The following is a 15661-nucleotide window of genomic DNA, read 5'->3' as shown; positions in this document are numbered from 1 at the left end:
TGAGTCCTGGCTGATGATTTTTGACAGTGTTTGGAAGGGCAGTTGGTGTGGCTCCCCTATTTGAATGGACTGTGCTACAGCCCCACCTCTGGAGCTGCCACTGGGATTAACATTCCTCAATCTCAGAGGCCTCAGCAGCAGAATGGGGAAGATGCAGCAGTAAAACACCTACCAACCCCATAGGGATTCAATCTAAAATGGAGGGGGGGGGCATAAAGCGCATCCTTTAGCCCTATGAACAAAATCAGGGAGGTACTCTCAATTTATGATGTAGTGAGTTTATTTAATACTTTAAACAGTCTTAAGACATACAGTATATGTGCGGGTGAGATCTTAAAACAAGCCTAATACTGGTATACAGATACAACGTATAAATGGTAAAAACATGTGTGCGTACAGTTAACAAAAGAGTGCGGTTTTCTTAAAAAGAAATACTGCTGCAGAGTGATATGCCTGAGCATTTTACTCACTCTGGTAATGTAGGGTCAAAATTAATTGCCTCAATGTCTCTAAAAATAGAATAAATCCAAGTGTTAGACTCAGTCCGGATTGGTCAAGGATCAAGGTAATAACCACTATAGCCCCAGGTGAATGTCCAATATTAATAGCAAAGTCCATGTTTTGATGTTTGAAAAAGCAACAGTCTAGGTTACCTTTTGTTGTTAGGTTTCCTCAGGTTGAATATCTCCATGGGGTCTGTCTTCTTCCCTCTGGAGTCCCAAGGGACTGGGGGTCTGCTGGCAGACTGCCTGTCTCGGCTGCATACAGCGCTGTGTGGCTCGATGTTTCCTGCGAATCTATGTGTTTTGCCTGTAAGGCTTCCTCAGGATTGCAGATACACATGCTGGTTAATATATTGCTATTCCATTCTGCATTATATGTTATGCTGCAATTCCATACTGCCAGCTGCATGTGTATCTGAGTTTATTGCTATACCATCTTGCAATATATCTGTTGTCTGTGATTCCCGCTATTTTATGTAGTTGTGTTTATATGCAATCATATTCTGTTATTGTCCGCAGAGCATGCTGCTCTGTGCTAATTACCCTGCGATATTATTACTTAGTATCTTTGATATTCACACTACCTGTTTATTAGTGTGCATTCTATCTTGCTTGTGTCCATGGCTGCATGCTGCTCTGTGGTTATATTGCTTTTGTACTACTACTTCAGTTTTACCTTGTGAACTCCCTCTGTTTGTATAAGCGCCTATTATCAGGAGGTTAAGATCTGGTGGAATCCTAAGTACCGACAAGTGTGTTGTACTCTATGGGAACAACAGGCAGTTGTTATAGGCAGAATCTTTCCCTAGAGTAACTCTAGGGGACTTATGCAAATACAGGGGAGATGCATTACATTATCTCCGGCCTATCCACTGGAGTAGATTTATTATGGATGCTGTCTAGCAAAATCCAGCTCAGATGTTAGCCAATCACATCCAAGTTTTGTCTCAGGTAGTGCAGGATCTGTTTGTGTGTGTTAAAACACAGGAGGATAATTTCAGGTCGGCTCCACTACTCCAGGTGACCATAAATGAACCTAAAATGCATTTGCCTGATCATTTTTCTGGTGAACGTAAGCGTTTCATGTACTTTAAAGAAAGTTGCAAACTGTATTTTTGCTTAAGGCCTCACTTTTCTGGGTCTGAGACTCAACGAGTAGGAGTCATTATTTCCTTGCTACAACGATATCCACAGACCTGGACTTTTGGATTGAGTCAGGATCATGTTGCCTTGCAGTCTGTGGATGCTTTCTTTGGTGCTTTGGGTCTGCTGTTTGATGATCCTGACAGGGCTGCATCAGTGGAGGCACACCTGTGCAGCCTGAGGCAGGATCATAACACTGCAGAATTTAGGCGCTGGTCCACTGATTGCGGATGGAATGATATGGCTCTTCGTAGCCAGTTCTGCATGGGGTTATATGAACAAATTAAAGACTGATTGGTGCAATATCCAGTTCCTGAGACATTGGACAAGCTCATGCAGCTTGCCATTAAAATTGATCGATGGCTCAAAGAACATACAGACATTCCTCACTTAACGACCTACCCATTTACCGACCGTTCGCACTTACTACCACACCCTCGCGTTACCGTCGGCCATGAACTTACGACCTGCGCAGACTTTTTAGAGACCGTTCGGAGTTACGACCCACCCTGACTCTTTAGCGACGGACAGCGCGTGTGGCGTCTAAGCGTCAGAAAGATGAGAGATGTCAGAGAAGGAGAAATCAGAGAAACGGAGTTTAAAGAAAAGGAAGGCTATTGATCTTGACATGAAAATGGAGATCATAAGTGATTATGAAGCTGGAAAAATGTTAAAGAGATAGCAGGTGACTTGGTGCTGGCACATTCAACCAATTCAATAATCTTGAAGGATAAAGATAAAGTGAAAGAGGCAGTGAAAGCATCAACAGGATTTAAAGCCATAATAACTAGGCAGCAGAAAGGCCATCATTCATGAAATGGAAAAATTACTGGTGATCTGATTTGATGACCATATGCAAAAAAAAATGCCACTGAGCTTTTCAATTATTCAAGCCAAGGCACGTAGTATCTTTAAAACTTTGAAGACACGTGAGGAGGATGAATCAGCGGAAACATTTACGGCAAGCCATGGATGGTTTCAACACTTTAGGCGGAGATTCAACCTGCATAATCGCAGTATCAGCGGTGAGGCAGCAAGTGCTGACATACAAGCAGCTGAAAAATTTGTTGACCAATTTGATTAAATCATCAAGAAAGGGGGCTACCACCCAGAACAAATCTTCAATGTGGATGAAACAGGACTTTTTTGGAAGAAAATGCCCGAAAAGTCGTACATACACAAAGAAGCTAAAACAATGCCTGGTTTCAAGGCTTTTAAGGACAGGGTTACCTTGTTGCTGGCTGGAAATGTTGCTGGGTTTAAGTTAAAGCCTTTGCTCATCTATCGCTCCCAGAACCCACGTTCAGTCAAGCAGGTCAGTAAGCACATGCTGCCCGTATACTATCGTGCAAGTAACAAGGCATGGATGACACAAGCTTTATTTGAGGATTGGTTTACCAACTGCTTCATACCTATGGTCAAGCGTTATTGTCTGGACAAGGGTGTTCCCTTTAAAATGATCCTACTGCTTGATACTTGACCAGGACACCCCCAGCATCTTGATGATGTAAACCCAGATGTAAAGATAGTGTATCTGCCTAAAAACACCACTGCTATCTTACAGCTAATGGACCAGGGGGCTATAGCTACGTTCAAAGCATACTATTTGTGCACAACTTTTTCCAAAATTGTCTTGGCAACAGAAAATGATAAAGTAACCCTTCGTGATTTTTGAAAATCATACAACATTTTACAGTGCATAAAGAACATAGAATCCACTTGGGAGAAAGTGACAGAAAATTGTATGCAAGGCATATGGAAAAAATGCCTAAAAAGTCTTGTGAATAATGTTGAAGTGGTTGACATAGATGAACATGTCAATGACATAAATCAAACAACTGTGCAACTTGCTAACATGCTTAATTTAGATCTTGAAGTGGAAGATATTGAAGAATTAGTGAAATATGTCGAGGGAGAGCTATCTAACGAAGATCTAATAGAGATGGCTTGCTTCACTGATAGTGACAGCTCTTTGGATCTCATATTGAGAGTCGACAGCAACTGATTCCAAATGCAAATGTCACACCTAGAATCAACTCCAGACCTTTTACCTGCTTAATTGATAATGAAATAACGAGGGAATAGCCTACACCTGTCCATGAAATAGCTTTTGAGTTGATAGTCCCATTACTTTTGGCCCCTTAAAAAGTGGGAGGCACATACAGAAACCGTTGTAATTCCTACACCGTTCACCTGATTTGGATGTAATTACCCTCAAATTAAATCTGAAAGTCTGCAGTTAAAGCACATCTTGTTTGTTTCATTTCAAAGCCATTGTGAATAGAGGCCAAAATATGAAAACATTCTGTCAATGTCCCAATATTTATGCACCTGACTGTGTGTGTGTGTGTGTGTATATATATATATATATATATATATATATAGAGAGAGAGAGAGAGAGAGAGAGAAATGGGAGAGAGGAAAAGGCACCTAATAGTGTAATATATTAAGTAGAAAGATGTTGGACATACGACAAATAAATTTTATATGCGTACCAGATATTTTAGGAGGAGTTGATAGGTATATTCCGATTTTGAATATTCCTGTATTTCCAAAAAGTGACCCGTGCAATATAAATATGTGATAAAAAATGTGAGGGAAATAATAAACTCTTAAAAATTGATAAATGCAAAGTGTATATATAAAAAAGTTTAATATAGTATAGGGGACAAAAAGGGTAAAAACAATGTGGAATCTATAAAAAAAGGGGGAATATATAATGTACAGTAGATATAAAACAGTAATACATAGAGGGAGGTAAGCAATATAATTAGCTAAGTAAAAAATCCATAAAACTTAGCTGAATGAAAAAGAGTCCAATAAAGTGCTAATGCAGACGCTCCAATAGCTGTCTGTTTCTTAGTCCATATACTGGTGGGTGGAGGAGGTTCCAACACGTTTCGTCTCTCTCAGACTTCTTCAAGGGGAGCAGGAATTGTGAGACATAACTCATCATGGTCCATTTATATAGTGGTATACATCATGTTTAATTAATTAGATAATCCAGCGTCATCTGACCCATAACCGGAAGTTAGTTATCTGGAGGTTCCGTTTGTATATACTTCAGTATAGGGTCTCAGCAAACATGGCCGAATACCTTGTGTGCAGACCTCTTTCGGCTCTTCCTAGCGTTTGCTGTTAGTAATCCGGATGAAGGTCCCGCTGTGACACGCACATGGAACGCACTCCCGGAAGTATCATTTGTCATCGGCGGAAGTCACGTGTTGATTGAACCGCACGTGACCTGCAAGCTCCGGGGATAGAGCCTTTTAGTACTTTGTTTCCATAGTGACAATATTCACAATACTTTCCACGGAGATAGCCAATATTTTAGTACAGAACATAGTTATCCAATTATGCACTCTAGATATTATTATAAATCCACAGTGTTTATATTATTTTATCCCATAAAATACCGTTGTTTTATACTGAATCATACCATCAGATATATTAATCCATATAGTAAATAAATAGTAATAATAAAAAATAGAGACTGCTAAGAGATATTAAATAATAAATAATAAAAAGGACATCTCTCATAAATAACTACTTGCATAGGGACATATTCAACAATTATTCCTGTATTTGACTTAAATAATTGTTTCTTGATAGATGCCCCTATGAACTATGAGTATTTCATTTACCTTGTTTAATATTTGTTTGAAAGGTACCTCAATAATCACTTATACTATGATTTCATTTGCATTCAATAGATGCAGATTTGAACATAGGAACCTAAATATATATAAAGCAAAATGTCTACCCTCGGAACATATTCAACATAATACAGGAGGTTCTCAAGAGATAAGAATAAATAAAAACATAAATAAAAACACCTAAAACTCATTTCAGAGCTTATTAAATTTCTTTTGTTCTCTCCATTTTCTAGGGCAATATTCATTAAGAATCTTCTTAGTAGGCTTTACATGAGATTGCTCCTAAAAGAGGATCAGGTCTCTTTTACATGATGGATTTTCTGCTTACAATATCTACTGCTCCTGGTATTCTTGGGTGGTCTTCCATCCCAATACTAGCCAGGCCCATCACTGTATAGCTTCCAAGATCAGACGAGATTGGGCACTTCCAGTGCGGTATGGCCGTAGGTATTTAGTATGATGTCCTGTATCTACTGAGAGTTCTGACTCTTTATAAAAAAATAACAATCTCATAGCCTTCATTCAGCCCATATGGAGACAATGTATTTAGCTCATATATCCAGTACATCTCCCTTTGAGATAGTTTTCTAGCTAGATCACCTCCCCGGTGACCTGGGGTAACATGTTCAATAGCTCTAAAAGTCATATTGTCTGTTGAGGAATTATGCTTTGTTAGGAAGTGTCTGGAAACTGAATGAGTAGTTAGTTTATTCTTAATATATCTAATGTGTTCCTGTATTCAAAGTTTTAATGGGCGTTTGTTTTCCCTACATATTTAAGTCTGCAGGGACATTCTATAAGATAGATCACAGAGGTGGTATTACAATTTATGAATTGTTTCATATGGTATTGTTTTGAATTATTGTGATTAAAAAAGATTTTCCTATTGGGGTGAAGGTATTTACACACAATACAATGGCCACATTTATAGGCACCCACACACTTTGTTGTTAGTGTATTTATTGCTACTTTTTCTGGTAATAGACTTGGTGCTAGGATTTCTTTGAGATTTCTGGATTTTCTGAAGGTGATTATAGGTTGATCTGGTATTACTTCCTCTAATAGTGGATCCACTTTCAATATGTTCCAATGTTTCTTAATGGTGTTTCTAATTCTTCTTTCCTCACAGTTATATTGTGTAATAAAGGCTACTCGGTTAGTCTGCATACTTTGTTGTCTTTTGGGATTACTTTCATCCAATATTTCTTCTCTTTTGAGATGTTCACATCTATTAATAGCCTCTGTGATTATTTTTTCAGGGTAATCACGATCTCTAAATCTGTCTGCATATAGTTTAATTTGTTCTGCACAAAGAGGATCTGTTCTGCAGTTGCATTTGATTCTATAAAACTGTGAGAATGGAATATTATTTTTCCAGCTACTTACATACCTGCTTTTATAGTGTAAGTAGCTGTTGGTGTCAACAGGTTTAATATAATTCTTAGTTGTCACTGTATCGCTGTATTAGATAAGACCAGATCTAAAAATTCTATATGCTGGCTACTTATATTAGAGGTAAATATCAAGTTAAAATGAATAAACTCTATAAATGTATTCAAATCATCTTCTGTTCCATCCCAAATGAGTAAAATATCATTGATATATCGTTTATAAAAATAGATATTGCTTTTAAAATGGTTCTTGTTATATACATAGGTCTTCCCACATAACCATGAGTATATTTGCATAGCTAGGTGCAAATATGCTACCCATGGCTGTCCCGCATATTTGTAAATAAAATGTATCTAAAAATTTAAAATAATTGTGTGTTAATATGAATTTAATAATATCCCAGATAAAATTTATATGTGGTGTTGTTAATCCTGGGTCTTTTTCTAGTATAGCTCGGCATGCTAATATACCTTTTTCATGTTCTATTGAGGTATATAGGGAAGTAACATCAATAGTAGCCCACATAAAGGATTCTTTCCACTGGATATTTCTCACAATTTTTAAGAGTTTATTATTTCCCTCACAATGTTTATCACATATTTATATTGCACGGGTCACTTTTTGGAAATATTGGAATATTCAAAATCGGAATATACCTACCAACTCCTCCTAAAATATCTGGTACGCATATAAAATTTATTTGTCGTATGTCCAACATCTTTCTACTTAATATATTACACTATTAGGTGCCTTTTCCTCTCTCCCATTTCTCTAGATTCATTTAGCTGTTGGCCTAAATCAGCACCCTGAGGAAAAAGCTGCCATCTCTTATTTTCTGGAGAAGTGTATTGTTATTTTTGAAATTTTTATAAAAAGGACACTATCTTTTCTTTTGGACACTAATTGACTTTTTAAAACATTATCAGGAAGCGCCAGTTCCTACACTATTGTTTCTTTTATACATTGTTTGGCTAAACTAGGATAGGCTGCATCCTGATATATACCTCACAGGATTGAGATCATGTGTACTAATAGTGTGTTCACTTAGTTTTTACTATTTAAGTGTGTATAAGGTTATCCAATAATTATGTTCAAAACATGTGGTTAGGACTGAAAAGGTCAGATGTCTGTAGTAAAATTTTTAATGAAGAAAATGTACCATTCACAGAAACAATTAGTGATAATATGGATACAATGTTTTGGGATCTAGAGAAACTTCACACCAAAGAGATTAAAATTTGGTGGGACATTAAGGGCTTGGAACACTACTTACAGGTTAAAAGAATCCCTAGGGGACTCAGAATTGTAAAGAATCCAACTTTTGGTCTTGACAATAGTAATTTCATGGAGAAATGGGATAATACCCTGCATGAATGCTCCATGAAACTCATAAAATTAATCATACAGGAAAATAAGTCGATGTTATCTGAGATAGAGGAACAATTGAAAAATAATGAGGTTAATATTACTAAATATAAAGATAGTGAGGAATTCAAAACAAATTAAATAGTCCTTAATAAAAAACTAGAAAGAACGGAGGAGGAGGTAATCAGGAACAAAGAAAAAAGTTTAATAGAGAAAAACAAGATTATCTTACCAATAAGATTAAGAATTGGTCCAGGTTTGATCCTCGTACTAGAGATGTAAGCCACTCTAGGAAATACAATTCTAAAGGAACTATTAATACCCAGTACAGAAGACATCCCAATTTATATATGAGCAAATCACCTAGAAAAGAACATATAAGAACAAATAACAGATTTACTGCTCTTAACAGGCTAGAATCCGTTAGTGATAGCGATTTTTTATCCCCTACCATTACACCTCAATTCAGAGGTCCAAACAAAAGATATGGCCACAGGGAACATCACCACAGAAATGAAGGTATGCAGAAGGAGGGGAAAACGGGGAGGGAGAAAGAGACGTAAAAAGAAGGTTTGTAAGGTAATAGAACCCACAAAACAAGGAATCTTCAATTTATCTTCCCATCCCCACTCTGAATCAGAAGTCAATTTACTAAGCAAAGGCCTATCATTTGCACCCACACAAAAACCCAACAAATTTCAAATGTTTTTAGACTTAAATAAATTTGTTAGGAAATTAACGCTCAAGAGACATTTTGCAAAAAATGGCAATGCTATCATGAGTAATTATACTACTACATCGAAATCTTCATTGAAAAATACCTCTAAATTCTATCCATTAGAATCTAAAGGCAACCATATCAATATTTTTTATGAAATGGTTAAAAAAGATCTTATAGATACTCAAATGACTGGTAATACTCAGAGTAACCTCACTAACTCTGAAAAACATGCTCTTAAAACTCTTAAAGAAAATGTTGACTTGGTTTTTCAACCAGCAGATAAAGGAGGAGGTGTAGTGATACAAGATAGAGACGACTATGTCAAAGATGCTATCAGGCTACTTAGTGACCTCAATTTGTACAAATCTCAACCGAAGGACCCTACAGAGATATATGTTGAAGAACTTAGGACACTTCTACTTAAAGGTCTTCAGCTAGAACTACTCACTAAAGATGAATATCAGGTATCTGCTAAACAATAACCCTGTCATCCCAATTTTTTATCATCTTCCAAATATACATAAATGATTAAAAGACCCTCCGGGTAGACCTATCATACCAGGCATAGACTCTTTGAACGCCCACTGCTCTGAATATGTAGATATCTTCCTAAAAGACAAAGTACAGGAACTTCCTTCCTATCTAAAAGATAAATCTAGTGTACTGAAACTCGTGAGAAATATCCAGTGGAAAGAATCCTTTATGTGGGCTACTATTGATGTTACTTCCCTATATACCTCAATAGAACATGAAAAAGGTATATTAGCATGCCGAGCTATACTAGAAAAAGACCCAGGATTAACAACACCACATATAAATTTTATCTGGGATATTATTAAATTCATATTAACACACAATTATTTAAAATTTTTAGATAAATTTTATTTACAAATATGCGGGACAGCCATGGGTAGAATATTTGCACCTTGCTATGCAAATATACTCATGGGTATGTGGGAAGACCTATGTATATATAACAACAACCCTTTTAAAAGCAATATCTATTTTTATAAACGATATATCGATGATATTTTACTCATTTGGGATGGAACAGAAGATGATTTTAATAAATTTATAGAGTTTATTCATTTTAATAATTTTAACTTGATAGTTACCTCAAATATAAGTAGCCAGCATATAGAATTTTTAGATCTGGTCTTATCTAATACTGGCGATACAGTGACAACTAAGAATTATATTAAACCTGTTGACACCAACAGCTACTTATACTATAAAAGCAGGTATGTAAGTAGCTGGAAAATAATATTCCATTCTCATAGTTTTATAGAATCAAACGCAACTGCAGCACAGATCCTCTTTGTGAAGAACAAATTAAACTATATGCAGACAGATTTAGAGATCGTGATTACCCTGAAAAAATAATCACAGAGGCTATTAATAGATGTGAACATCTCAAAAGAGAAGAAATATTGGATGAAAGTAATCCCAAAAGACAACAAAGTATGCAGACTAACCGAGTAGCCTTTATTACACAATATAACTGTGAGGAAAGAAGAATTAGAAACACCATTAAGAAACATTGGAACATATTGAAAATGGATCCACTATTAGAGGAAGTAATACCAGATCAACCTATAATCACCTTCAGAAAATCCAGAAATCTCAAAGAAATCCTAGCACCAAGTCTATTACCAGAAAAAGTAGCAATAAATACCCTAACAACAAAGTGTGTGGGCGCCTATAAATGTGGCCATTGTATTGTGTGTAAATACCTTCACCCCAATAGGAAATCTTTTTTAATCACAATAATTCAAAACAATACCATATGAAACAATTCATAAATTGTAATACCACCTCTGTGATCTATCTTATAGAATGTCCCTGCAGACTTAAATATGTAGGGAAAACAAACGCCCATTAAAACTTTGAATACAGGAACACAGTAGATATATTAAGAATAAACTAACTACTCATTCAGTTTCCAGACACTTCCTAACAAAGCACAATTCCTCAACAGACAATATGACTTTTAGAGCTATTGAACATGTTACCCCAGGTCCCTGGGGAGGTGATCTAGCTAGAAAACTATCTCAAAGGAAGATGTACTGGATATATGAGCTAAATACATTGTCTCCATATGGGCTGAACAAAGGCTATGAGATTGCTCCTTTTTTATAAAGAGTCAGAACTCTCAGTAGATACAGGACATCATACTAAATACCTACGGCCATACCACACTGGAAGTGCCCAATCTTGTCTGATCTTGGAAGCTTTACAGTTATGGGCCTGGCTAGTATTGGGATGGAAGACCACCCAAGAATACCAGGAGCAGTAGATATTGTAATCAGAAAATCCAGTGTGTAAAAGAAGAGACCTGATCCTATTTTAGGAGCAATCTCATGTAAAGCCTACTAAGAAGATTCTTAATGAATATTGCCCTAGAAAATGGAGAGAACAAAATAATTTTAATAAGCTCTGAAATGAGTTATAGGTGTTTTTATTTATTTATGTTTTTATTTATTCTTATCTCTTGAGAACCTCCTGTATCATGTTGAATATGATCCGAGAGTAGATATTTTGCTTTATATATATTTAGGTTCCTATGTTCAAATCTGCATCTATTGAATGCAAATGAAATCATAGTATAAGTGATTATTGAGGTACCTTTCAAACAAATATTAAAACAAGGTAAATGAAATACTCATAGTTTATAGGGGCGTCTATCAAGAAACAATTATTTAAATCAAATACAGGAATAATTGTTGAATATGTCTTTTATCATTCCCTATGCAAGTAGTTATTTATGAGAGATGTCCTTTTTTATTATTTATTATTTAATATCTCTTAGCAGTCTCTATTTTTTATTATTACTATTTATTTACTATATGGATTAATATATCTGATGGTATGATTCAGTATAAAACAACGGTATTTTATGGGATAAAATAATATAAACACTGCGGATTTATAATAATATCTAGAGTGCATAATTGGATAACTATGTTCTGTACTAAAATATTGGCTATCTCCGTGGAAAGTATTGTGAATATTGTCACTATGGACTAAAAGGCTCTATCCCCGAAGCTTGCGGGTCACGTGCGGTTCAATCAACACGTGACTTCCACCGATGACAAATGATACTTCCGGGAGTGCGTTCCATGTGCGTGTCACAGCGGCACCTTCATCCGGATTACTAACAGCAAATGCTAGGAAGAGCCGAAAGAGGTCTGCACACAAGGTATTCGGCCATGTTTGCTGAGACCCTATACTGAAGTATTTACAAACGGAACCTCCGGATAACTATCTTCCGGTTATGGGTCAGATGACGCTGGATTATCTAATTGATTAAACATGATGTATACCACTATATAAATGGACCATGATGAGTTATGTCTCAAAACTCCTGCTCCCCTAGAAGAAGTCTGAGGGAGACGAAACGTGTTGGAACCTCCTCCACCCACCAGTATATGGACTAAGAAACAGACAGGTATTGGAGCATCTGCATTAGCACTTTATTGGACTCTTTTATTCAGCTAAGTTTTATGGATTTTTTACTTAGCTAATTATATTGCTTACCTCCCTCTATGTATTACTGTTTTATATCTACTGTACATTATATATTCCCCCTTTTTTTATAGATTCCACATTGTTTTTACCCTTTTTGTCCCCTGTACTATATTAAACTTTTTTATATATACACTTTGCATTTATCAATTTTTAAGAGTTTATTATTTCCCTCACATTTTTATCACATATTTATATTGCACGGGTCACTTTTTGGAAATATTGGAATATTCAAAATCGGAATATACCTATCAACTCCTCCTAAAATATCTGGTACGCTTATAAAATGTATTTGTCGTATGTCCAACATCTTTCTACTTAATATATTACACTATTAGGCGCCTTTTCCTCTCTCCCATTTCTCTAGATTCATTTAGCTGTTGGCCTAAATCACCACCCTGAGGAAAAAGCTGCCATCTCTTATTTTCTGGAGAAGTGTATTGTTATTTTTGAATTTTTTATAAAAAGGACACTTTCTTTTCTTTTGGACACTAATTGACTTTTTAAAACATTATCAGGAAGCACCAGTTCGTAGAATATTGTTTCCTTATATATATATATATATATATTTATATATATATATATATATATATATATATATATATAGTGATGACTTGGGGTATTTAGCTTGGTAGAGGGTGGATGGGTGCAGTGTTTAGGTGCTTATTGAGGGTCCACACACGGCTTTTAAGTAAACAAATGATGCTTTTACTTCCAGCTTGTGAATTCAGGATACAGAAAATAACAAACAGAAAATAACAAAACAACCTAGCCCTTGTTTAGGGCATCTAGCTCACTTCTTGAGCCCTCTCTAGTGTGACGCAGCTAGTCTGCCATCAAAGTCCCTGCCTGCTTCTTGCAGGTCTATCGCCGGCTCCAGACTGGCTTGGCTTGGCTGCCACAGCTACACAAACACAATCCTGGTGGCCTTCCCTGTATCACACAGATATAGGCCCTGGCTTTCTCAGCCCGCAGTTTTACTGCTTCAATGTCCCACGGTCAGAGAGTTTTGTAGTCCCCCCTTGCCTCCCGCAAGGTCCAGACACTGGCCTCCTGGCCCCCAATGGCTCGCTCAGCTTCACTGGGCTCTCTGGCTGTTACAGTCCCAACTAGACTGTCTCCACCAGACTGACTGCTCGGCCTTCTCATTAGCTCACACCTGAGCTCTCTCTACCAGGCAGGTGTATCACCACTCAGTATTTCAACCCTGTGTGGGAGGATCTCTCCAATCCCACACAGAATCTGCTGCTCACCAACGCCATCTCTGGTGATACTGCCACAATATATATATATATATATACACACACAGTTGTGTCACTGGGGTTGGTGTCACCCAGTATGCTACTGTCAACTTATTACATGTGTTGAAGAAAGACTCATGAAAGGGGATGTGACCTTGTGTCTTTGAAGCCAAGCCCCCTGGCATATGATGTATTGGGGGAAGACTGTGTGTCATGCCCCCATTCTCATCATGCTGGGGGCATGCCCAGTGCCCCAGAAACTGCTGGGTAGCCCCCAGCCTCTCCTACCTCCCAGCACAGTGTCACTGCTGCTCTGTGACACCATCATAGTGGTTGACACATATTACAAGGCTAAGCTGCACTTCCACTTTGAATTACAATACCACTTTCTCAAGGAGTTGCACCCACATTTATATTAATCATAACTGAAATATGGCAGCTAAAACAGTCCATGGAAAGTACTGTGACTAATCAGTTTGGTACCAATTACACAATACTGTAGTTTACTATTCCACATTTATCAGTCCCTGCCACTTTACCAATCTCAACTATAAAGTTATCCCCTAAGTTACACTTCATTTTAATTGTCATCTGAGTTGTTACTGCCTTCCTCAACTCTATATTTTACAAATACCTTAGATATATTTTAATGGGGTTGGGTATGGGATGCCGGCAGTCGGGATCCCGGTTATCAGAATCCCGAAAATGGCATTCCGACTGGGCTAGCATACCGACAATTGTTGTTAAATATGATAACCATCCCCCTCTCAAAACCCTAGCCCTCCCTCTTTATTGCCTAACCCTAACCTCCCCCCCTAGTGTTTGAACCTAACCTACCCTTCGCCTCTCCCTCATCCCTTAGTGCCTAACCCTATCCCCCCCCTAGTGCCTAACCCTAACCCTCCCCCCCACTCTGCTACTTACCTTTGCTATCTTGGTGGTTGGGATGCCGGCAACGGTATTTTGAGAGGCGTTGGGAATCCGGCACCAGTAATATCAGCACTGGCATCGTGGCTGCTGGTATACTGACTGTCTCATTTTAATGTATCTATTATATCAACACTGTCCTTTCTCTTTAATGGGTGTTTTTGTTTAAAGCTTCAAGTCTTCTGTGATCAGAGTTGTTATGTAGTCCATGCACCTTTTTTTTCTTACTATTTCTTACTTTCTTTCTGATGATGTGTCCACATAAACCTATCACCAAATCGCACCAAATAGCATGGGTGATTGCCACCCTGTTTTCCAGGAGGGATGAGGCCAGGGTCTGCGTCGGCGGGAAGCTTCAGCTCCTGCAGCCTGACCAAAAGAGCAACCATCGCGCTTATTCTCTCTGCTGTCAATCATTAATTACCACTCCACTGCATCTCCCGGCTCCTCCTCCTGTATTAGCTCCTCCTCTTTTGCTCCCCACTCCTTCTCTCTCCACTTCCTTCTCTGCCTCCTATGCTGCTTGTTTTAGTCTAAGAGGAAAACCAACATAAATACAGTATGCCATAGAGTCATAGACGCTTACTGCAAGTAAAATTTATACAGTTTTTTCAAAAAACCTTTGGGAACTAATAGGATTAAAAAAAAACAGTAAATAAAAAGTGCATAAGGAGTAAATGTAAGCAATGTGCCTAATTTGATAGCACAACTTTTTGTTTGTATTTTTTTTAAAGGTCCACATATACATTGTCACTGCCGCCTATTGCCAAGCATAAATTATCCAGAGCACCTTACAGTTCCTAAAACAGTATACATACAGTATAGCAGTTTCACAGTCACCTAGCATTTTTATCAACTTTGTTTTGTAAAATTAAAATAAACCTCACAGTAAAGTAAATGTTAATTTAGTTAATTTACAGTGAGCAAAACCCACAAAATAAGAAAGCATAGAGTATAATACATACTGTACTTACCTACATTTTTTTATATCCCCCATTCGGACCACTTCCCTAGGAAGCAGCCAGGATGCGGGGGATCCATCCACTCTTCCAGGGGTGTGGAAGGCTACACAAAAAATCGTGAGAGTAGGCAAGCATGGTACAGTACTGTATGGTTAGATTAATGTACATATGTACAGGTTGAGTCTCTCATATCCAAAATGCTTGGGACCAGGGTGTTATTAAACAC

General features: G+C 37.4%; 1 pseudogene; it reads right to left on the bottom strand.

The window, feature by feature from the left end:
* Nucleotides 1–5632: 5632 nt before the first annotated feature.
* Nucleotides 5633–5751, bottom strand: LOC148542114 (5S ribosomal RNA; annotated as a pseudogene).
* Nucleotides 5752–15661: the final 9910 nt, after the last annotated feature.

This window comes from Taudactylus pleione, unplaced genomic scaffold, assembly GCF_031769625.1.
Source record: "Taudactylus pleione unplaced genomic scaffold, aTauple2 ptg000015l, whole genome shotgun sequence".
In the NCBI taxonomy this organism is placed as follows: Eukaryota; Metazoa; Chordata; class Amphibia; order Anura; family Myobatrachidae; genus Taudactylus; species Taudactylus pleione.
This window is presented reverse-complemented; position numbering and strand designations above follow the sequence as displayed.